The sequence below is a fragment of the Squalius cephalus genome (assembly GCF_949319135.1).
Source record: "Squalius cephalus genome assembly, chromosome: 10".
NCBI lineage: Eukaryota > Metazoa > Chordata > Actinopteri > Cypriniformes > Leuciscidae > Squalius > Squalius cephalus.
Window position 1 is genome coordinate 20,818,495 of NC_137131.1, and position 26,440 is coordinate 20,844,934.

At 35.9% G+C, this 26,440-nt stretch overlaps 1 protein-coding gene across 3 annotated transcripts in view; it reads left to right on the top strand.

Annotated features, from left to right (window-relative positions):
* septin9b (septin 9b) overlaps positions 1–26,440 on the top strand; it is a 180,330-nt gene that overhangs the window by 105,912 nt on the left and 47,978 nt on the right. Inside the window, exon 1 of one of the 3 annotated variants that reach the window (XM_079883230.1) lies at positions 24,933–25,054. The exons of the other annotated variants lie outside the window; for them this stretch is intronic. The gene's annotated coding sequence lies outside the window, so the exon portion shown is untranslated. Of the gene's footprint in view, positions 1–24,932; positions 25,055–26,440 lie in introns of those variants that run through there. 3 annotated transcript variants of the gene reach the window in all.

Sequence of the window (26,440 nt, forward strand, 5' to 3'; positions counted from 1 at the left end):
TTTCTTTGTAGCTGGCTATTGTTCAGTATTGGCAGTCAGTATAATAGTCTTTTCTGAGGTTGTGTTTTTAGGTTGATGTTAGTAAGTTTTATAGAAGGCAGAGAAGAAAAGCTGAACCTTTTCCAGAAAGTATTGATGATCGTGATGGCATGCAGTGCATCAGAAAATGAGGTCATAGTAAGAAAGGAAGAAGTTGACAATCAAGGAGGATAGAAGCAGTGAGGGTGAGGGTAGAGATGAAGAATATAAGGCATATATTGTTGTGGAAGTCAGGCATTTGGGTAAATTATCAAATGCCAGTTTGGAAGATGTGAAAGATGCCACTGCCTATTGGCCTCACTACACTCACAAGCAGGGATGCTCTAAAAATGATGATTAACAAATCAAAAACAAAGAAGAGTCTTTTTTTTTTTTTTTTCACTGTGCTACAATTATTGATTTGGAATTTCAAAATAGAAACAATGTTTTCAATGCAATGTGTTTTAACTACTTTCCAGGCAGTGAAATTGCATCTCAATTTGTATCAAGTTTTGTAATAATTATCACATGTGAGTTCCCAATGAAATAAAGTAGCGCAGGATGAAATAGAATGTTAATAAAGCTTTTTAATGTTTTTTGAAACACTAAGACCTTTTCACTGCTTTTCAGATAGTGGAAATGTATTTAAATAAAAATAATTAACCCTCATATTTGAATTAAAATGACAATTACCCTCATAGGAAAGAGTCAGTTATAAATGATGGCAGCCTAAAAAAAGGTCAGATATAGAAAACTTAGCATGAGTGTTTGGCATGGTAATGGGTATGACAATGCTGATATATTTGGTCTTGGCGGAATAGATCTGCTATGCTGATGTAGCAGGACTTGCTACTGCCAATGCATATAAGCATAGCTTACTCCTACATCGAATGCAAGACTGTAAAACTTACGTTTTATACAGTTCCATTCATTTTAGTGCCATGAACACTCCGTTACGCTGATTAGTTTGCGGCATTAGCAGATATGAAAGTTTCACGGAGCAATGGATGAATGAACAGGAGGGCATGCCTCTGAACTGGCGCACAGCAACTTTGGGCAGCCACTTTGAAACGACTCTCAGCCAGCTATTTAAGTCATGCAGGTATACAGCTCCTATCTCTCTGAATGGGGAACATCGAAGCTTATGATTAAATTTCATATTTGAAATCACCAATGAAATCTGATAACACAGTCTCATAAACTCAGTTTCTTTAGTGCAGTAATAAGCGTGCGTCTGAGAACACTGTCTGTGTCTGCTTCACATATAATAAACATTGATCAACTTACACATCAGTTATGGTAAACGGAAGCTCAAGCATGTTTGCTTGACGTGCGAGAACCAATGAGATTCATTGTCATGTGTTACGCAGCATGTTTGAGCTTCTGCAAGAACCAATGAGGTTTGTTCTCGTGTGTCAAGCAGCAAGTTTGAGCTTCCTCAGGTTCAGTTGAGCTTGTGTTTATGTTTTCTGATCGATGTTTATATGTAAATTAAAGCCAAAATTAAATCTGTTCATCATATAAAGTGATCGAGTCTCTTCAGAAAATTTTGACTGAACCACTCAATTCAAAATAAATAGTTTTACGATCTCTGTATGAAACATCAAGTGTCAGTTGTGTAGCTGTCTACGGAGAGACAGAAAGCTCTCAGATTTAATCAAAAATATCTTAATTTTTTGTTCTGAAGATTAACTAAAGTCTTATGGGTTTGGGAATGACATGAGGGTGAGTAATTAATGAATTTTCATTTTTGAGTGAATTAAATCGTCATGAAATCAAAATTGACTGTTTTTCTTCACAGAATATTGCAGTGCTTATTATAAATGATTTATCCATGCACATCATTATTTTTTTAAATTCATATGAACCCATAATCTTTAATCAAAAACGTTAACCTCCCCTCGCCCTTAAAACGGCATCTGGTGTCTTCATGACGTATGTCTCGGCAGAGAGTGGGGCTATATATCCTCCACAACTGACTGCAATTTTAATCATTCCAGAAGCTGTTTCGCTCATATATATATGTACGTCACAATAGGAAGAAAAGACTATCGCAATATCTGTTTCATGCCGACTTTAACAAATGAGGTTTCTTTTCAGCACAGGCCTTCAACATTCAATGCATCATCACAAGCTTGCATCAGAAAACGCAACATGACTATTTGATTGTGCTTTAAATTTACAAACTCACCATTGTGTTGTAATTTTATCTAAAAAATTGTGCTTTCACCTGACTCACCTGTTATCCAGCAAGCACAAGGAGTAATAGCATCTAAGTTTTTTATTGTTATTTCTTACAATTCGTTATTCATTTTGAAGTCATTAACATGCCTAAGGTATTCGGCTTCAGGCACATCCCTAATAACAAGGATCATCACATAGGGATATTATTTGAACCCCAACCTCACCCCTTCCCCCGCAGTGGCCTGGCTACATTGTGTTTTTGCGGAGGACTCAGATGAAAAGCATTGATGTGTCTGTTTGAGGGAGTGAATGAGAAATTATTTAGTCGGTGGGGGGTGAAAAATAACCTTTGACCTACCTTATGTTCCCTGTGTGTTCTGCACATTATGACCTCATGACTCACAGCTGTCAGCCTCAGAATACAGAATAGCAGGGTTCATCTAGCTCTAGGAGGTTTCATTCTCTTGTGATTCCGAAGTGATGAACAACACTATTCATGAGAGTTGTGATGTGGACCTGTGGTGTGAGTAACTGTAAACATGTTAGAAGCAGTGCAGCAAATTACCACACAACTGGAACAACATAAATTCGATTACAATACACTGTCTGTCTTTTACCATACTTACTTAATCCTCTTCGTCCTGTGTGAGACATAAGTCCTCTGGCTCTTTCCATCTAGGTCTGTCCTGAGCTGTGAACTGTTCTTCTCCCCATGAGAGCCCCGTTTCTTCCAGCTCGGTCGCCACTATTCGTCTCCATGTTGTTCTTGGCCTGCCTCGTTTGCGCTCGCCAGGTGGTGTCCAACACAAAGCCACTTTGGGTATCCTTTCCTGAGACATCCAGAGTACATGACAGAGACATCTTATTCAGCGTATCGATCTCCTGAGATATGTTCTTGGATCTTGTCTTCTTGTACAGGTTGCCATTAGAGATGGTGTTAGGGGGTTAACAGTTTAGGACCCATGGACCAGATGTTTGAAAGAAGACCCGGAGTCAGAATTATAAAAAAATTGAAGAAAAGTTTTACTGAAGATAGTTTGCAGTTTCATCAGCAGAAGTTCAGCTTCAAGACTCACACAGGAGTTCGTAGGCCGCCCCGCTTACAGTTAGAAAGATCACAGCGGTTATACCATTTCCAAGGTCTAAGCTACGTCATTGCTTACAGGTTGAATGATTCTCATTGGCTAAGAAATTGATAAACATAGTAATTTTCCACACATATACAGATAGACAGAAGCATATCTCCATAGATTATGCCGCTGACACTCGGACCCTGAAGTTAGGCACGTCGTGACCTTCCAGGTCGCAGATTTGGGTGGCTGGGTGCCATCATGTCCCGAACAACAACTCAGTCAATCTCCAATAATGCCAGTGGTTCCTTAACCTGTAACCAGACTAACACACACACCCAACACACATCTTTTCCAAGGTTGAATATGGCCAGGCTCTAACTATAAACAGGAGTCTCATCTCAAAACATCAAGATAACAAGTTCTTTCTCTCAGGACAGGACAATTTATTCTAAATGGAAAGTATAGGCTTTAAATGACAAATGGTCCCTTAAACTATAGACTTTAATGACCCCTATGTGTTTTAACATGTTGAAGACCTTTCTCAAACACAAAACCAGTCCCTAATTCATTTCTGGAAGCAATGGGCAAGCAATGTAAATAGTAAATAGGCAAGCAATGTTACTACATTCAAATATCAAATACAGACATTAAAGAATACATGAAAAGAACATTTCAGTAGTCACACTGGTAACTTCTATAACAAAGTAAAATCTCCCGAGAAGTCATTCAACTCATATGATATTTAGAACGAAAAAATATTGATTAATACCTTGATTATAATCACTCATCACATACATTGAAGCAGCAGTGGATTCCAATCCACTCCCTTCAGTCCCCCGTTTTAGACCAATGTGGGGTCCTAAACACCACATCTGGTCTTTCCATAAAGGCTGCTTCAAAATGTTTGGTTTCTGACCCATGCTCCTCTATCAGGGTAATTTTTTTCTTATAAAACAGACAATATATTTTTACTTCAAGGACTTAACATGAATATAATATCCCACATAGCACATATATATAATTGATCTCCAGAACCTTTGGACATAGCTGTCTTTACATGTCTTACATAGCTGTTATTCATTTTGGCGAATTTGGTATTATCATCCACTAACTGATACAAAACAAGTAAATATTTATTCTCTGGAAGCCGGGCTAAATAAGCAAGCACTGTTGCTGTATTCCTAGCATGGGCTAGACCCACAGTCACTACTCAGATCCTAAATACAGACATGGTCTATAATCATAAATACCAGGATATGTTCATAAAACTATAATTTCCAATTCCTTTTATAATAAACTAAGAAAGATAGTTAATCCATTATTTTCACTACCCCCATTATAGACCCTTTAGGTTCAAAACACAATGGTTGTCAAACTGAAAATAAACAACAAAATAAAAACCTAATAATAATAAATAATAATTAAGACCCATAATAATCCATCTAAGTACTTTAAGTTTCTACTGAATTCATCCTTCAGTTTACAGTCACAGCATGTAGCATCTTGTACCTTTTTTTTTTTTCAAAAATAGAAATAAAATAAAACAAACTCACTTCATCATTTCAATCATTATTTTACCACTAAAATATAGAATTGTTCCCCATTCTGCTTAATAAAACTTTTGTTCATCTCTTATTGTTTTATCATGTTAATACCTGTTAATCATACTCAATGCCTTATTACTTTTTATCTGAAACTCACTTTCCATACCAGTTCAACTTAATTTGACTGAACAGGCGTTCATAAATAGTTCCATAAATTCTATCAGAAATTTTATTTTCATAACATACATTTTTCCTACTATATTTACATTGTTTTCTTACAATCCCCACACACACGTCAACAACCCTTTTTGTTTTTCACTGTCAGCCTAGTGACACTTAAAGTTCCCTCTTTAGGGAAATAATGGTATTTTATTAATTCTTCAATAACCTTGTTTTCATAACATTAATTTTACCTTTATTTTCCATTATAACTACTTCTCACAGTATTCCTCTATCAAATGGTTAGTCTGAAAATCCCCAAAAAAATATTATCAGTATTGTCTCAGTCTCACTTATATTTACTGTTTTTCACAAACCAAAATATTATGTTACTCGAATCTCAACCCTTAAGACAGCCATATAGCTGCTTTCTTCTTTAACCTTTATTACCTAAATTGTAGTTTTCTTAGACATCTAATGTCATTCATCCATTTAATGGATTGAGAAATAAAACTTTTTAGAAGTTATATCCACTCCTCCTTTGTTCGCCCACCGGCCTTTCATAAAAATAAGGGAGCTCTCTCTGGATAATTTGGATAGTGACCTAGCCAATGTGTCACTTTGTCTCTCTGCCATCAAGTCTTATTTTTACGTTTACCATTATGATCCCACATAGGTGTCTCATTTAAATTTAGACCCTCTGTTGAATTTAGACAAGAGTTTTTACCCCATAATGGATGACAATCTTCAACTTCACAATTCCAATTTACATAAATACTAATCCAGAGAGTAATTCAGATCAGAACATTCAGAAGATTCAGAACATCATAAATGACAAAACTAGTCATAATTACCAGTAACAGACAGAGCTGGAAAACCAATCCAATTAAAGCTCGTCCAATGTTCTGTATCGTCTTTTCATCAGATTGACTCAGAATTATCAGCTTCTTTAAAGTTTGTCGTTTCACTTAACCCATCTGTAATGATAAAACACTCATTCCAGAGGTTAATGACACAATATTCACAAAATCAGGAAATAATAGTACCACAAACTAACACATACAAGACATGAAGTGCAGTCACCATCACACACTCTCATTCTAGACACACACATATGTTAAATGCTCATTTTCAATGTTCACTTTTTATATTAACTCTAAAAATATTTACTTCACATTTTTCTTTCGATTTTACCTAATTTTTCATAGTCTCTTAACCAGTTTCAAATCACGTCTGTTCAGTATTCATTTGATTTTAGAAAAGTCAGCTGGGTTGTTTTGGTTCATTATCATTATTTTGCTTCAGCTTGCTTTAGCAGGCCGATAACAGAAAGTCAGACAGAGCACCGTCCCTGCCTCCATTCAGAGTCTCTCTCACTATACACAAATAATCTTTTCAACAGCCTCCTAAGACTGTAGCTAAATGAATCATAGTCTAGAACCCTTAATAGTTCACAAATGTTAAAATACAAATGTTTAACTCAAATTAGTACCATTACAACAATCTAAAATACATTATGCTATGAGCATTTCTAAGGTTATCTTTAGTTTAAATACTCAATTCACCTAACCCTTTGTTATCCAGAAATTTCTCTTGATTTTTCTCTTAGCAACCACCATGTCTAACGACCTTCAGGAGTTAAAACTATCTTATAGACATATTATTTCAATATCAACACTATCTCTGCATTTTCCTTGCCAACCAGCAATACAACCAGCATCATGTTCCTGATATAAATTAAGTTTTGTTACTGTCTCCACAACAAATAATGACAATCACCTCACGGTCTCAGCTGGCTCTTGAAAGCCCATTCCCATCAGCTCTTTATCTATAATCTTCATCAGGGTGTTGTCCCCTGGCATAGTTGCAAACACTTGTCATAATGAAAAACAAGCCATACAATGAATGCGGTTTCTTGCAAGTGGTATATAGAGGAACTCACATTTTCTGGGTCAGACTGCCGTAACTCCTTACAGCTCATCTCCCCTCTCAATGTTCTGCTGATGCTGATGGCCTCACAGTCACCGCTCAACTCTAATACCTTTCTCACATAAAAACACCTCCCTTCAGGAGATGGCCAGTGTCGGCGTGACCCCCTGTCTTAGGTTGACCTCTGGCCAAAGGTTCTTACCCGTCTTTGAGTAGTCACTTCGTGCACACTGGTAACCGCTCTTTCCCATCACAAAATCAGTTTTCTTCAACAGACTCAGATGTTTTCTGGAGCTTAGGAAAGGCACATTCAAGAGTCACCAGAGCACTCTGGACTGCCTAATAGTGTTAACACAGGGAGACAGGTTAATAACAGCAGTATTTAATCACTAAAATCCATTAAACATCTTCAAATCAGCAAAATCGCAATACTGAGCTTATACTCTGTGAATTTACATCAACCGTCCATTCAGTGTACATCTACATCTGTAGCCGGAGCCATCAGCCCGTTTCATGGTGGAGACTAAAATCAGACAAAGAAGTTACTGGTCCTGAATTAAACTACTCAAAAACATCACTTCTATTGTTTAAGACTGCTTGAAAGTCATTTAGTTTTACTTTTAAAACCTTTACAAATTTCCCTTTAAATGTATGAAATCTGAACGGCCTATAGCATGATTTCTTTTAACATCTCCATGTCTATGATTTTTCAACTGAAACACTGTGCTTCTCTATAAATAGCTTATTATCACTTATGACACAGGCTCAGATAACAGCTTCTAGCTGACATTGAATGAGAGAGAGACTCTGAAGCATTCAGGACTGGTACACTGCACTCTCATAAACTTCTAAAATCGAACTTTATCTACCATCTTTTAACTCTAGCCCAGCGTAAGGCATCTTTGCCAGAATTTACATGTATTTTCAAACAACCATATTTTACATTTGTCTTTTGCCCACATCAGGAAATTTAGACATTACAAATTTCCACTCAGACCGTGTCTCTGTTGCACTGGCTGTTTCAGCCACAGCACAAGCTTATCTTCTGAAAGCAAAACATCAGCTCCTAGTTCTTTCATGGCCAACACTATTCCTCCACGTTTAAAACACTAACAAGCTGTTTGTTTAATAAGATGCCTTTCTACACATTTTACATTTAGCAACTGTTAATCCAGTAATACTGCTTCTGCTTAAAAAATATTATTATTCTAGTTCTCAATAACGTTTAACGTTTCATCTCAATTTTAGTTGTCAAGTTCTCAATTACTTCCATGTATTTTTCTAGGAGATTATCAATCTGCAATTAGGATTCACACTAACTTTGAGGAGTAAAGCACTCTCCGCTTGTGATGCATTTTTTGAAGTTATCATTGTAAATCATTTATGAGACTAGTCTCTCAATGTAATCTAAACTTTTTCTAAGTGTTTCATTAACACACAATCATCCCTTTAGTTACTTTTATGTATTTTGCAACTCATATTTTTAGTCATTATCTGTAATTTTACATCAACCTGTATTCATCAATTCACTTATGAAAAATATTATTATAGATCTTTCCTTCAAAAGGATTCCCTTAAGTCTTTTGGCCTTGTTTTAGTTTTATCTCTTATTCTTTCTTAGACGAAAACTTTGATATCGTCATTTAAACACTGATATACTTTCAAACCCACATTAATACTAGAAATTTCTGTTACTTTCACATTTTCTCACTTTATGAGTGGGCATTTACAATTACGGGCTAAATCGGCCCTGCTGACCATAATTAAAACCCTCTCTGTCATCTGGTGGGTTCATGTGTGAGCTTCAACTACAGCAGCACACCTTAATAGTTTGATCACAGTGAGCTTGCAAACGGCTCCAACTTACTGCACACCCTTGAAGCAGTGTGTCCCAATCAGGAATGTAAACACAGCCACTGATAAGCAGTTCTCTGTATTCTTTTGACAGTCCACCAGATTCAATTACAATAGCCAAATCATAATCTTAATCATTATCATTGGCAGCACATTAATTTTCATAAGCTGCACAGAAAATCACTCAACATATTCTAAGGGGTTTTCACAATGTTTCTGTTTAACTTGAATCACATTTGTCCAAGGAAATGATCCCCGACCCACAATTACATTTACTTGCTTATTGTAATCATCGTAAGCAATACGAGGCTAAAAATTAACATTTTTCAGTTTCTTTCTTTGTTTAGCCAGTCAAGTTGTTGTTTAAATTTCCGAACAGAATCAAAACCCTGAATACCCATTTACATAATAATTTCTCCACATTTCTTTGAAGTCAGAGCTTCAGAGCACAGCTGCTTACAGCATTTGCTCTCTTCTGTCTCACTATTTGTTTCAGGACTGTTCAGGTTATTGATCAAGTTACTTTTTGTCTGCCATATCTTAATCACAGTTCAAACTCACCTGAAGTTATAGCAGAAATGGAGGCGGTGATCTTTGAACAACACAGCTTGGCTTCTGCGTGATGAAACTGCAAAGTATACTCCAACATGACAGTTACATATACTGGTCCACGCCAATTTGGGTCACAACTTTTTTATTTTTCTCTCGGGATCATTCCTGATGCATCCCTGGCAAACAACCCTATTTTTGTTAGTATCCCTAACTGCCTGATTCACTAAATTCGGGGATCCCCTATCTGAGATGGAAGAGATGGAGTAGGTTTGCGGCGCCCTGGACCTTCAATCCAGGGACGTACTCTGCTGGGGTGTTGCCACCAACAATGCCCAGCGGGGCCCCCACAGAGCACGCCTCGCTTGCGCTGTCTGCTCTTGTTAAATTTAAACCTTAAACAATGCTATCAGCGACTTCTTAAACTTTTAACTTAGTATAATTAATCTTCACTCTCCTCATCGGAGTGAAGCTCTTCCGTCCCCCTTCACAATCTCTTCCATACAGACAGTACTACCAAACAATAAAATCTTTCTACCTTGTTTGCTGATTTGCCAGGGGTGTCACCAAGAATAATTGCCCGCCGCATCCTCCACCATTACTGTTAGGGGGTTAACAGTTTAGGACCCATGGACCAGATGTTTGAAAGAAGACCCGGAGTCAGAATTATAAAAAAATTGAAGAAAAGTTTTACTGAAGATAGTTTGCAGTTTCATCAGCAGAAGTTCAGCTTCAAGACTCACACAGGAGTTCGTAGGCCGCAACGCTTACAGTTAGAAAGATCACAGCGGTTATACCATTTCCAAGGTCTAAGCTACGTCATTGCTTACAGGTTGAATGATTCTCATTGGCTAAGAAATTGATAAACATAGTAATTTTCCACACATATACAGATAGACATAAGCATATCTCCATAGATTATGCCGCTGACACTCGGACCCTGAAGTTAGGCACGTCGTGACCTTCCAGGTCGCAGATTTGGGTGGCTGGGTGCCATCATGTCCCGAACAACAACTCAGTCAATCTCCAATAATGCCAGTGGTTCCTTAACCTGTAAGCAAGAAGACTAACACACACACCCAACACACATCTTTTCCAAGGTTGAATATGGCCAGGCTCTAACTATAAACAGGAGTCTCATCTCAAAACATCAAGATAACAAGTTCTTTCTCTCAGGACAGGACAATTTATTCTAAATGGAAAGTATAGGCTTTAAATGACAAATGGTCCCTTAAACTATAGACTTTAATGACCCCTATGTGTTTTAACATGTTGAAGACCTTTCTCAAACACAAAACCAGTCCCTAATTCATTTCTGGAAGCAATGGGCAAGCAATGTAAATAGTAAATAGGCAAGCAATGTTACTACATTCAAATATCAAATACAGACATTAAAGAATACATGAAAAGAACATTTCAGTAGTCACACTGGTAACTTCTATAACAAAGTAAAATCTCCCGAGAAGTCATTCAACTCATATGATATTTAGAACGAAAAAATATTGATTAATACCTTGATTATAATCACTCATCACATACATTGAAGCAGCAGTGGATTCCAATCCACTCCCTTCAATGGTATTGGTCCAGTAGATGTTGCAGGTCTTTCTAAAGGCCCGTTCACACCAAGGACGATAACTATAAAGATAACGATAAAGATATAATTCTAAAAATCGTTCTCCATATTAAAGAATAACAGAGTTCACACCACAACTATAACGATAAAGATATGAGGAACGATATCGTTGGGATCACTTTCAGAACGATTTTTTTTCCAGCTGTCGAACGATAAAACACTGACAGCCAATCAGAATCCATTCTAATTTAAAGGTCTCGCGCATTTAAAATGGATCTGGGCTCGCCTGTGCTTAGAATAAAAAGACCGTTATCAGTCGTTGGTGTGGACGCATATAGTTATCTTTATCGTTATCTTTATAGTTATCGTGCTTGATGTGAACGGGCCTTAAGGCAACTGCACTGTAAAAACTAAAGGAGCCTCAAATATCCTGTCGGATACTCAAGGAACTTCAAAATGTAATTTAGGTGCCTCAAAGCTCTTTCTCCTATAGTAGAGTTACTGGAGGAGCATTGACAATCTTTGAGGTTCTTGCTGGAACTTATGGGATCCTTTAAGCACTTTGTATTTAGTTCAGAGGTTCTGGAGTCACCTTTTCATTACCATGAGACCTTGAAGTGCTTTGGGGGAAAATAGAGGAACTTGAATGTGATAAAAGGGTTATTGGAAGATCTTTTAACATTTAAGTGGTTCCTGGAAAATCTCTTATGTTAAAGCCAGCATCTGGAGGAACCCAATGGTTCAGTGAGGCCAGAATAAGATTATTATTATCCTATTATTATTATTATTATAGGCTACTTAAGTTTGATTCAGTATACATACCCAGGTGAAAAAGACGTACTATTAAATGTATTAAAAATGTACTTGAGTGTGTGTTTAGTAGACCTACAATACAAATATACTTTAATGCATTTTTAATACATTTAACAGTAGCCAACGTCTTTTTCACTTGGGTAGCTTACATTTATTTAGTAGCCTATAGGCCTATTTTATTAAGTAATTTAAACCTTAAACAACAACACTAAATAATAATAATATTAATAATATGAAGAAGAAGAACCAGGAGGAGAGAAGTTTTATTCTGTCACGAAACTGCTGCTATTCCTGCTGTCGTCACTTCAGTGATGCTCGCGCGCAACAAAGCTCAGCTGATCAACGTCATCGGGTTTGAAAGTAACGGCTCCCCTCATCAAAGCTTCCGCCGTTTGTTCAGCTCTCCATTACAAGGTTTGTAAACTCGCCAAATAAATATACAGAGTCTACTCACTATATATTCAAACACACATATAAACACATATAAACACATATAAACACATATATATATAATAACTAAATTTATTATACATTACTACGTTTTTACAGTGTTCACCACTCGTTTATTGCACAGTATCTGGTATGAAGGTTTTAGCCGCGATGCTAAATACGTTGATCTAATGAACAAATGCAAATTATTGACTTATTGTCTTAGATTGATTTAGTCATTCAATTCAACATATTCTGTACAACTGTGTCTTCAAATTGCTGATATAGCCTAACTAATTTAGCTGATTCCTGCTGTCTTTATTGGCGTTTGTTATGAATAACAAAAGCAGGTTAACTTTACTTACTACATGTTCCCTCATTCTCTCACATACCATTTTAAAGCCATTTACTGGTCAATAAATATTATGTTGCATTATGCCTGAGATCTGCTTTTGGGTTCCACAGACAGAAAGTCAAACAGGTTTGGAACGTCACAAGGCTAAGGAAATTATTTAAATTTCACAACTATCACTTTAATAACCTTACTAACAGTACATTTTGTACTTTGCAGGGATCGTGGTAAGCTGAAATACAAGTTTGAACAAGAATAAAAATTCTCCTGTAAACCTGAAAATCATTGAAGTGCCTGGACCATCCACCAGAAAAGAGGAAAACCAAACGGAAAACGATGCTGTACCTTTTCACTTTTCTAACTCTTTAAGTACCTCACACCAACTTGGTCCCATAGTGACATTTTTGACCACAAACGAAATTGCTGATCGTGTGGATTCTTATTGAAATGACTGGAATTCACCAGTGAACATTCACAGAACAACAGATAATTTTACTGCACCTTAATACTGTTTCCAGGTCGAAGCCTCTACTTCTACTTCCTCTATCTTGTTTCATGAGAATACTCAACAACCATTTATAAACACTGTTGATTCAAGTCACACATTTAAGCTTTTCAAAAGCCATAGTGCACATTACAGTCTCCAGTCTAACGTTATCCCAGACTTCAACATTTTATGATTCAAAATAGCTGAATATCTAACCATCTGAGATTTCGGTATAGAGATAAAGGTTAGGATCATAATTTTCAGGAATATTACAGCACAATGAGTGCATATTAGCACTGTTTGTTGTTTGTTTTTGGCATCTGATAGAGCTTTTGGACTTACCATCGGACTGAAACACAAATGTTTTAAAGTTAAGTAAAGATGGACATTTTTAATTAGTCAAAATGTATTTTTTTTGCATCGATTTATTTCGTGGAACATGTGTGTTTCCATGCATTTTGTTGAGATGTCTTTTCTTGTTTATCTATTGTATATACAGTACATGGTTGATTATTCATGTTGCTTATGTATTATACTATTTTTTTGTGTATTCATTGATATTAATTTATAGTTAGCTTTTTTTCCCCATGTGCATGGAAGTGTATGTATAAAAATGAATATCAAATATGTAATAAACAATTCTTATTTTGTATTTGGTTCAATTTGTTTATTATAATAGAAGTCAAAGGTAACCACAGTAACAACGTGAAATTAAATATTTAAATAAAATGAAATTTGGTTCCTGGAGGCACCCAAAGTGGTTCCACACAGTGCCTAATATAAGAGTTCCTCAGGAAACCTGTGTGGTTCCTCAGAGAACCGGCCCTTTTTAAAGGGTGCTTAGAGGATCTACAGACGGTTCCGCCGGTGTGGCAAAGTGAAGAACCCCAAAAGGTTCCTCCAGACACCTTTTATTTTTACAGTGTGTTATGGAAGCCATCTACTGTACCTTGCTCAAGTCTGTTTTCACTATTCTCCAACATTCAGAGCCATAGAGATCCACTGATGTAACATTGCTGTTGTAAAGCATGATCTTTGTTCTGAGGCTTATCTGTTTAGACTTCCAGATGGTTCTGAGCCTGCTAAAAGCTCCTCTTGCTTTATTTATTCGGGCCTTGATGTCTTTTTGGGCTCTGTTATCAGTGCTAATGGCAATTTTTCATTTATTTATAGCCTATTTGTCTGAGGTATAGTATTTTACTATACCTCAGACCAGGTGTCACCAACCCTGCTCCTGGAGGGCTACAGTCCTGCAGATTTCAGCTCCAACCCCAATCAAACACACCTGGACCAGCTAATCAAGCTGTTCAGGGTTGCTTGATAATTACAGGCAGGTGTGTTGGAACAGGGTTGGACCTAAAGTCTGCAGGACAGTAGCCCTCCAGGAGCAGGGTTGGTGACACCTGCCTCAGACAAATAGGCTTTAAACAAATGAACACATTTTCCCAAGGTTATTTTTCCCTTTTTAACTCTTTTGTTCCTGACAGGGACTTTAAATGGCCCATTTTGTAAGCAGCCATAAAGGAATTAGGTGGAGGCTGCGTCCGAAAGCTTACGATCATTTCATACATGATGTGTTTGCAGTTTGTGCTGTAGGCCCATATATGTGGTGCAGAAGCAGCTTAATTGCTTTCACATAAGATGCATTTGCAGTGCACAACTGCTTCACGGCTTCTGTATACCACAAATAAAGTATTTACAGTAATATTTGTACCAAAAAAGTAGTTCTTTATTATTTTGATTTTAAATCCAAAAGTTACTGAAAAGAAATTGACTATGCCTTTTCTTTTTTTTTTTTTTACAGTACAGTAATACAATCTTTCACAGACGTTAAAACAATAAATATAAACAGCACAATATTCTATTTAGTACTTCTACATAGATTTTTATATTTATTTGCTCAAGCAATAGCAAAATATTTAAACGCGGTACTTCTCTTACCCGACAAATTAGTATCACAAACATTTAAATTACAAATAGTTCAAATTTACCTGTTTGGGTTCTGTCACTTCGGTCTGGTTTGCTTTTGATTGGTGACAGAGCACTGACACCTAATGACATTTAATTACTACAATAGTAATTCTTGACTTTCTCTCGAAAAAAACTTTCAGACGCCAGCTTTAATTTTTTAGCTAAACTATCACAGAATGGAAAGTTATGTCCGCGTGTGTTGTTGTGTTCTGTGTAGCACGCGGTTTGTGTTTATAATCAGCCGTGTGCTTTCTTGTCTTGTGCTGTGGACCACGTGGCTCATTTTTTTTTACATCCGCCATGTGCTTTAGTGTTGTCATGTTTTGGTGAGAGCTCTCATTGGCTGCGTGTTCATATAATAGGCTTGTTCGACTTCAACCAGCTCTGCACAGACCGATCGGTTTATGACATCAAAGTACAGCGAGAGCGATTGAAAAGCATATGGAGTGTCTGCTCTCTAATCGCTCTCGCGGTATTTTGATGTCATTCACCGATAGGTCTGTGCAGCGCTAGCTCATGTCGAACAAGCCTAATGTTTTGTTTGAGCATGTGGCTATTGTGTTCACTGGCAATGTGCTTTTGTTGTTGTCATGTTTGGTGAAAGCACATGGCTTGTCATGTTTGTTTCTTTGTGACATGTGCTCTCCTGCCTATTGTTGTAACTCCGCCCTTCTTCTTCATTGTTGGTTCATTTGTCCCACCTGCTCTCCCTCATTAACCTCTGTATTTGCTCTCCTATTTATTCTCCTTGGCCCTCATTTTCTTCAGTTTCATGAAGAACATTCATATCAATATGAATGTTAGCGGTGGCTACGATCAAATCTTAAGTTAGGTTTCAGCTCGTGTACACAAGTTTTTGAGTTAGTGTGAACTTTCGAGCAGCATAGCAAATCTGGTGGCAAAAATATAATAATTTTTGTTCATTTAGATTGTATTCCTCACAACCACCGTCGCTTTATAACCGATCATTATCCGACAATATTAGAATGTCAAATTAAAATTCTATTCAATTAGAATAGATAGGTGACCCATTAAAAATACCACTTTTTGAAAAAATAATATAATTAATAATAATTTAGCAACCAAATTGAATATGGAAACATTTGGATTTGTGCTGAATGAGAGAGGAAGCCATTTCAGTTTTAATTTAAATAAATTAATTTTGGCTTGACGTTTATATGTTTTTTATAATGAATGCCACTATAGCCTTTTGTGTTTTCTTTTATAATTTAATTTATTTTTCTTTCTTGTTCTGTTCTGTTCTGAATAGCCTACCAATAAATTTAACTAAAATAGCCTATGCTATATGTTTATAGTGTTTAGAAAGTTTGTAAGTGTTATGTTTTATTTACCGGCATACAAATGAATCTAATTGTTTGCAATTACGAAGTTAATGGGTGTTTTTGGTGTAAGATTAATTTATTTTTCCTACTTCCTCTTCTTGGCCATAAACTCTAGGGGCAAGGCTTTTAAACCGTGAATTTTTAGGGGTGTGATATTTAATGCCGCGTTCCAGGCAACCTGTAACCCGTGTTTTTCCAACCTTATACCCGTGAAAGTGCACTGGAATGGCAGTAAAACCCGTAACTTCCCACCCGTGAACTCGTACTAGATCGATGTACTCCCAGTTACGAGTTGGAAAAACACGGCTTACAGGTTGCCTGGAACGCGGCATAAATGCCAATTGTTTTGAGCCCTCACATTGTGTGTGTCAGGTTAGTGGTGGGCGTTCTGGAACAATATGACCAGTGTTGCATCATCCAGGTGGATGCTATTATTATTATTATTAGTTTATTTGTTACATTATTGATGAATGAGGCCCCTTGTGTTTGCAGTCCTGTGCCAGTTTGTCGTCAAATGGGTGTAGTTTTATTTTCATTACCCAGGCCCGCAAGTCATATGGTGACTAGGAAACATGCTAGACTTTAACTATATGCATTTATGGTGATTTTTTTTTTCTTTTTTCGTGTCAATCCATGTTCATTTTAACCACAAACAATTTGCTACCACTTTAATTCAGCACGTGCAGAAATGACTAAAAAAGCACTTGGTACGGAATAGATTGCTGCGCTGCTGCATCTGCACTGTGCAGTGTGAATGCTCTAACCTGTTAACATGGGTAATGAAAAAAATATGTACCGAATACGTACTGCAAATGGATCATGTGTAAAATGTTACTGCCCTTGCAGGCAGTGAATTCACAAGTAGCATTTGAGCATGACGGTACCTCCTGAAACTGATTTCAATTGACTTCTAAGACAGCATATAACGGCCTAATGATCTCCAACAAAATAGAGAGATTTTGGTGAATATTTAATACAATAATAATTTCTCCCTAGAAATTAATTCAAAAGTTGAAAACACACAAACTAAACCTCCAATCACAACTTTCAGACACCATTTTATTTTTTAGCTCAATTGTCACGGAATTGAAATAAAGGGTAACTCTCGCTAAAATGCAACCTATAGGGTCTTTTTGTTAATCTACCTGAGGCAAACTTTCGTTTTAAAGCATAATTAGAATGGAAACGGCACTTTTAAGTTTGACCACATTTTTGTTTTCGGTCAAATTGCCTTTTGAATGGGAGAGCATGGGGCACTTCTATGATAGCATCAAAATCGCTATTTTTAAAACACTAAGAAGGCTCGACACTAGTGTTGCACGATATACCGGTACTAGAAAGGTTATTAAAAACGATATGATATTAACTTTTATTAGTAGGCCTACCGGTACTTTAAGAGTGACAGTAGGCTACTCTAAATAATAAGAGCAGTATTTCTTAATTTGAGTAGCTGTGTGACAGCAGGAGTCAGGACGTGTACATTCACTAAACAACGGAAGCAGAACAGTAAAATATATACGCGCAGCACTTGACAAAGAAACTTGCATGCATAAGAAAATAAAGCGCGGGACGTGCTCGCGCTGCCGGGCTCAGACCTGAAGCGCGCGCACACGCCGTTCAGACAGCATGCGATCGCTACTTCAGTTCTCTTTCGCGAATTATTAGGTTTGAAGACTCAAAATGATATGTAAAACTGCACGTACTGGCGAGTATTCAGACACAGTTGGTTATGTCTTTAGTATGGAAGCTTGTTTCCGCCACAAAATAAAAAAATAAAAGATAATTGCGACTTTTTATCTCACAATTGCGAGTTTACATCTCGCAATTCTGACTTTATTTCTCAGAATTGCGAGATATAAAGTCAGAATTGCGTGAAATAAAGTCAGAATTCTGAGATATAAAGTCAGAATTGCGTGATATAAAGTCAGAATTCTGAGATATAAAGTCAGAATTGCGAGATATAAAGTCGCAATTGCGTCTTATAAAGTCAGAATTCTGACTTTTTTTCTCGCAATTGCGACTTTATATCACGCAATTCTGACTTTATATCTCAGAATTCTGACTTTATATCACGCAATTCTGACTTTATAACACATAATTGCGAGTTTATATCTCGCAATTCTGACATCTTTTCTCAGAATTGTGAGATATAAAGTCCAATTATAAGGGGGGAAAAATGACGGACTTTTTTTTTTTTTTTTACCTCAGAATAGTTTATATCTCACAATTCTGACTTTATAACACGCAATTGCGACTTTATATCATGCAATTCTGACTTTATATCTCCCAATTGCGTGATATAAAGTCAGAATTCTGAGATATAAAGTCAGAATTCTGAGATATAAAGTCAGAATTGCGTGATATAAAGTCGCAATTGCGAGAAAAAAAGTCAGAATTCTGACTTTATAACACGCAATTCTGACTTTATATCTCAGAATTCTGACTTTATAACACGCAATTGCGACTTTATATCATGCAATTCTGACTTTATATCTCCCAATTGCGTGATATAAAGTCAGAATTCTGAGATATAAAGTCAGAATGCTGAGATATAAAGTCAGAATTGCGTGATATAAAGTCGCAATTGCGAGAAAAAAAGTCAGAATTCTGACTTTATAACACGCAATTCTGACTTTATATCTCAGAATTCTGACTTTATAACACGCAATTGCGACTTTAAAACACGCAATTCTGACTTTATATCTCGCAATTCTGAGAAATAAAGTCAGAATTGCGAGATGTAAACTCGCAATTGTGAAATAAAAAGTCGCAATTATCTTTTTTTTTTTTTTTTTTTTTGTGGCGGAAACAAGCTTCCATACTTTAGTGAACGTAAACCGTTTGTAAAAATAAATCCTAGGCCTATATGTTCCAATGTAGGCTATTGGATACGTATGGAAGCTTGTTTCCGCCACAAAATAAAAAAATAAAAAGATAGTTGCGACTTTTTATCTCACAATTGCGAGTTTACATCTCGCAATTCTGACTTTATTTCTCAGAATTGCGAGATATAAAGTCAGAATTCTGAGATATAAAGTCAGAATTGCGTGAAATAAAGTCAGAATTCTGAGATATAAAGTCAGAATTGCGAGATATAAAGTCGCAATTGCGTGTTATAAAGTCAGAATTCTGACTTTTTTTCTCGCAATTGCGACTTTATATCACGCAATTCTGACTTTATATCTCAGAATTCTGACTTTATATCTCAGAATTCTGACTTTATATCTCAGAATTCTGACTTTATATCACGCAATTGCGAGATATAAAGTCAGAATTGCATGATATAAAGTCGCAATTGCGTGTTATAAAGTCAGAATTCTGACTTTTTTTCTCGCAATTGCGACTTTATATCACGCAATTCTGACTTTATATCTCAGAATTCTGACTTTATATCTCAGAATTCTGACTTTATATCACGCAATTGCGAGATATAAAGTCAGAATTGCATGATATAAAGTCGCAATTGCGTGTTATAAAGTCAGAATTGTGAGATATAAACTATTCTAAGGTAAAAAAAAAAAAAAGTCCGTCTTTTTTTTTTCCTTAGAATTGGACTTTATATCTCACAATTCTGAGAAAAGATGTCAGAATTGCGAGATATAAACTCGCAATTGCGTGATATAAAGTCAGAATTCTGAGATATAAAGTCAGAATTCTGAGATATAAAGTCAGAATTCTGAGATATAAAGTCAGAATTCTGAGATATAAAGTCAGAATTGCGTGATATAAAGTCGCAATTGCGAGAAAAAAAGTCAGAATTCTGACTTTATAACACGCAATTGCGACTTTATATCTCGCAATTCTGACTTTATATCTCAGAATTCTGACTTTATTTCACGCAATTCTGACTTTATATCTCAGAATTCTGACTTTATATCTCGCAATTCTGAGAAATAAAGTCAGAATTGCGAGATGTAAACTCGCAATTGTGAGATAAAAAGTCGCAATTATCTTTTTATTTTTTTATTTTGTGGCGGAAACAAGCTTCCATAGATACGTGCAGATACTGCCGGACCGGCAGCGTAATATTCTGTGTGATTGTTAATCCAACAACAAAAGAAAATAGACAGTCACCCAATGCTTGACTGAATAAATTTGATCTATTTATTAAGAATCAGTCTATAGTTAATTTATTTAGTGAAGACCTTATTTTTTCAGCTACAGAAGGTCTATTTAGCTTTCAAAAAAGAAATGAAGCACTGTTTATTTTATTTGTCTCTTATAGTATTTGTCATATTGTTTGTAATTTGCTTTTTTGCTTATTTTTAATAACAAAGATACAATTAAATTAAATATCTATATTATAATTATAAAATTACATTTAAAAAATATTAAATGACTCGTATAATGAAATAAGATTTTGGTCATCCCAACCTGTTCAGAGTTGTGAAAGGTTTGTAAATGTTAGCATGACTGATAATAATGTGATTGTTGCAAACATCTCGGTAAGGACGTTCACACTGACATGCAATTATTATTATTATTATTTTTAATAAAGGGGAGGGAATGGTCATAAAGCAGGTCAGGAACATGCTGGTCATGAGTTTTTAGCTTTTTAAAATTAATTTATAAAACAATGATTTGTAAGTTCTCTCATATTTTTCAATTACTTTTAGTTTTTTTGCCGTGGTATCGATTCAGTATCGGTATCGAGGTATTTTGGTCTGGTATCGTATCGAAGTCATAATTTTGGTATCGTGACAACACTACTCGACACAACATTAAAAGGCTCGATAAAACTTAAAAGTGGCGTTTCCATTCTAATTATGCTTTTAAACTAAAGTTTGCCTCGGGTAGATTAACAAAAAAAACCTAGGTTGCATTTTGGCGAGAGTTACCCTTTAACATAGAGGATAGTGGTATATCAGCACTGTAAAAAAATATTTTCATGATTTGTTATCTTAACTTTTAATCTTTTGTCAAAACAACTTAGATAATTAATGTGGTTCAGATAACATATATTTTGAAGTTCTATTTATTAAACCATAATCTTTTGTCAAATCAACTTAGATAATGTTGTTCAGATAACATATATTTTGAGTTTCTATTTATTAAACCAATCTCTTTGTTGCATTAACTCAATTTTTTAATTTCAATGAACTCAAAATTTTAAGGCAACCAGGTAACTTACATTTTTAAGTTAAAGGTTTAACTTAAAAATGTAAGTTACCTGGTTGCCTTAAAATTTTGAGTTCATTGAAATTAAAAAATTGAGTTAATGCAACAAAGAGATTGGTTTAATAAATAGAAACTCAAAATATATGTTATCTGAACAACATTATCTAAGTTGATTTGACAAAAGATTATGGTTTAATAAATAGAACTTCAAAATATATGTTATCTGAACCACATTAATTATCTAAGTTGATTTGACAAAAGATTAAAAGTTGTGATAACAAATCATGAAAATATTTTTTACAGTGAGTGAGGGATACATCTATGCTGCCTTCAAAAAAAATTCAGATACAGGATACGGTAGATAGGATGTGACATGATCATAGAATTCGGACATGCGTTCCTATCTCCGGATGCTCCCTGTGGAGGCAGTATTTTTCAGCTTTCAGACAGCCATTGTGAGGATCTACTGAGTAAAATTAAAGCACAAGCTTTGCATGTTTGGACACTTAAATGCTTCTAATCAATGGCTGACCGTGGATCTATAAGATGTCTGAAGGTGACAGCTTTACTCTAACCACATATCATCCTCAAACTAAATGTCCTTCAGTTGTTTGGGACAGAACAACACCAGGGGGACAGGAATGAATTAAACCCAAGCCTTTTCCAGATAAGACAGAGCTGCAGTCTTAAATCTCTGAAGGCCTTAAGAATGAGTCATCCTCACTGCCTCAGGACTAAGAAAGCTGTGAAATCAATTCCATATGCTATAATTAAAGCGTGCATTTCACTATCATATCTAATCTTGCACAGCACACTTCCTCCTCTACACTCTCTATCTCGTTGTCTTTTTGTCTTCTCTCTGACTGGTTTTTCCTCATTTTGCTCTCGGGCAGTGATACACCTTAATTTGCTTTCTGATAACTTCCTTTGAGTAAAACAACATAAACATTAATTATAGAATAACAAACAATTCCAGTCTAGAAATCTCAGGAAGAGGCTTACTATGTGTGAAGAGCAACAACCGGCCAGTAATACTTGGATGTTTATGGTGGTTATCATGAACAGGAAGTCATGTGGTCAAACCTCTAAGGACCAATCTCGTATGTATATGCGTAATTAAGATAAGCAGAAAAAAAACCTACAGGAAGTCTCTCTCTCTCTCTCTCTCTCTCTCTCTCTCTCTCTCTCTCTCTCTCTCTCTCTCTCTCTCTCTCTCTCTCTCTCTCTCTCTCTCACTCACTCTGTATGTCTTTCTCTGGACAAGAGTTCCTGAGTAACATAGCTGTTCTCAGACGTATTTAGGATTACACACTAATGCATCTCTGACAGAATATTCCATGTACTCTAAAAACATGGCCTGACCTCTCTCATTATTTTCAGTGTCTTAAAGGAATAGTTCACCCAAAAATGAAAATTCTGTCAGTAATTACTCACCCTCATGTTGTTCCAACCCCGTAAGACATTCGTTCATCTTCGGAACACAAATTAAGATATTTTTGATTAAATCTGAGAGTTGTCTAACTCCTCCATAGGCTTCTAAGGGACTGAAACTTGCTGGCCCAGAAAATGTATTAAAGACATCGTTAATATAGTCCAAGTGACTCCAGTGGCTCGATCTTAAGTTTATAAAGCGACGAGAATACTTTTTGTGCGCAAAAACAAACAAAAATAACGACTTTATTCCACTTTTCATTTCCTTCTCTCTGGGCCTCTGGTCTTTTCACGTAGTGTTTAAGCGTAGCGCGTCTGTGTTGTACGTCACCACGTATCACACATGACCAGCGTCGGCCAATAGTGAGCCTACGTGGTGACGTGCAACACAAACGCGCTACGCTTAAACACTACGTGAAAAGACCCGAGGCCCAGAGAGAAGGAAATGAAAAGTGGAATAAAGTCGTTATTTTTGGTTGTTTTTGCGCACAAAAAGTATTCTCGTCGCTTTATAAACTTAAGATCGAGCCACTGGAGTCACTTGGACTATATTAACGATGTCTTTAATACATTTTCTGGGTCAGCAAGTTTCAGTCCCTTAGAAGCCTATGGAGGAACTAGACAACTCTCAGATTTAATCAAAAATATCTTAATTTGTGTTCCGAAGATGAACGAAGGTCTTACGGGGTTGGAACAACATGAGGGTGAGTAATTACTGACAGAATTTTCATTTTTGGGTGAACTATCCCTTTAAGAATTGTTTTGAAGTTTTTGCCATCTCAAAAGCCGAAATAAATGCTGAACGTTACTGTCCTATCATTACAATCGGTGTAATGCTGTTTTACAAATGCTGTTTTATCATTTCTGTTATCAGTCTTAGCTAGGTGGCTGGATGTGGTTACTCTCTCAGACACATGAAGTTTGTCTCAGAAGAATTGTTTCAAATGAACAGCGATACCTGGGTTTCCTTTAACCTTTTAAAGGAAGGCTACAGATTTAGTGCTTTTTAACGACTTCCTGCATTTTGCATGTTTACATTCTTGCCCATGCAAAAAATATAGACACACATATCCACTTGTATACAAATGCATACTTATGCACGTTCAATTATGCGTTTTACTGCTGATACAGTGATAGGAAAGTTACGTTAAATCACTTCCTCTTGTACTGACAGTGACTGAATATTGTTGTGATTTATTATTTTTTCATTTGACTAAATATTAAGTATTACAATTTACTTAATAATAAGTATTATTAATAGTGTGTAGTGAAGAGCATTATAATCATTATAAACTGACTGTAATGTGGTGTGCAATATTTCTAAGACATTTTTGCACTAATCATCATGTAACATTCTGCTAAATATCTTTTTAAAAGAGAAAAGTAAATGGTTATTGTTTATTAATATTTTCTTTCAGTTCTAATATGATATATACTAGGCACAATGAACGAGTGATGCCAAAAGAGCTACTCAGTTATGCATTAAAATTGTTAAAATTAAGTATATAAATTTATATAAAAAAAAACTTACCATATCAGAATCTAAAGACATTTTGATTAGTAATGATAATAATTAATATCAATAGTTTTTTTTTTTTGTTTTTTTTTTGAGAACTACTTTGATTATTGGAAGAACATATTTCCGCCAGTAGTTTATATTTCCACCAAAACATAAATATGATAATATAAATATGTTTTAATACAATATGACATATTATTAAATGAATGAATTCATGCATTTATAAAACAAGTTATTTTTCAGAATTCTAAACAAAACTGATCCACTTACAATTATATGCTACTAATAATAATTTAAGGGTCTCTTATACAAAGAGACAAACAAATGTTTGTTTATATATCATGGTGGGGATTTTTTTGACTACCATTGCTGAGCTGATATTTTCAACTTACTCTACCTAAAATGTCTCAGACATTATTTTATTAAGCCGTTATCCTTCCATTACTGTACATTAAGTACAGTAAGTAACAGTAAGTTTAGCAAATTTCTTGGAGACATTTGGTCCCCAAAATGTAAGCAAAACCTGAGCCACACCATGACAGATTCTACTATACCCTGTATGAATGGGTGATGAGTGCTGCTTGGCTGTTCTGTGGTCACATGACTCTAGAGTGGGCGTGGCTGTGAGTCCAGCTGGTGTTGCAGGCTGACTCGGGCACAGAGAAAGAGGGACAGAAAGAGAGATAAAGAGCTACTAAACGAAGGGTGAGTCACTATCTGCTCTCCATGTTTACTTCTGTTAAAACAGACTTTCTCTGCGTGAGTTTTATATCTCTTTCCAGAGTCTAATTCAGAGAGGCTATAATGTTTTTTACAGCGCTACAGACTGCGTGACGTGCGTGCGTGCGTGCGTGTGTGTGTGTGTGTGTTGCTGCATGCACAAGTTTCCCAGGTGTCCTAACTGTGTTCTTGCCAGTGAGGAAAGGAAGCAAGTGAGAGAGAAAGAGTAGAGAAGGTTTTGGCTAGCGTTTGTGGGATTTTGTACTGTGTTTTAAGACCTCTCTTTCTCTTGTTTGTCTGTGCATTAAAACAGATGATAAGCTCAGTGAACCCCTCATTTACTTTTCTTCCACCCCCCTCCCTTTCTCCCCGCCTCATGGCCCTCTCCTTTCTTTGTGTGGGGTGTGTGTTATCACTGCTCTCAGTTTCTACCATCAGACATTTTTGATCTGTTTTTTTAATTAGCCTAGTTTACATTGGGCCCAGCATCCCACATGTGTCAGCTGTTGACATTCGCTCTGAGTTTTTTTTTTATAAATACCCAATCACCAATTATTTTAATGGCTTCCTATGTTCTTTCTATTATTTTTGTGTTGCATGACAATATAGTTTCTGTTGATTAATTGTTATCATTAACATGTAAGTTAATGGACCTGTTTGTATTCAGCACAGATCTGTTCTGTTCCACTGTTTAACTTCTCATTCCATTTGTCAGTGTCAGATTACTTCCAGTCATTTTTTTTTTTTTTACAGTAACAGAAGTTAGCAATCTATCGAGCACATCGATCTTTCAGGTGTGTTTGTGCTTCGTTATAAACCAATTACAAATACTTCTGTCATCTTCAGTTACATCAACAAGGTTATATGATATGTTCAGCAGAGTTCCTTTTTCAGATAAAACTCCACTTCCTTATATATCGTCCTTCCTGAAAATCCTTCCACATCTGTAGAACAGCTGCCCTTCGACCTTTTTGTTTTACAAACTACAGCTGTTTTCCTTCTTTTTCGAAGCTTTAACCTATTTTGTAACATCATAACACACATCTAATGGTGTTCGAATACCCACAATTGAATATTTGTCATGCTCCAAATGTAAAGAGAAAGAAAGGAAAAAAATAAAACTTTGAGTTGGGGGTTGACTTTATTAGGCACTGTAATTACTTTTTATGGTACATTACATGGGTTAAATCTCAATGTAAGAATGATCGGTTCTGAAATGATGTGAAAATGAAAGATAATCTGTTGTTGAACACTGTTGTTGATTATTTACATGCGTGATGATGAGTGCATGCGGAAAATGAGAATGCTTGTGTCCCACCATACCATATCGCTAAGATTGTCCATCAGTTTTATTAATGTTTTGGACATGCT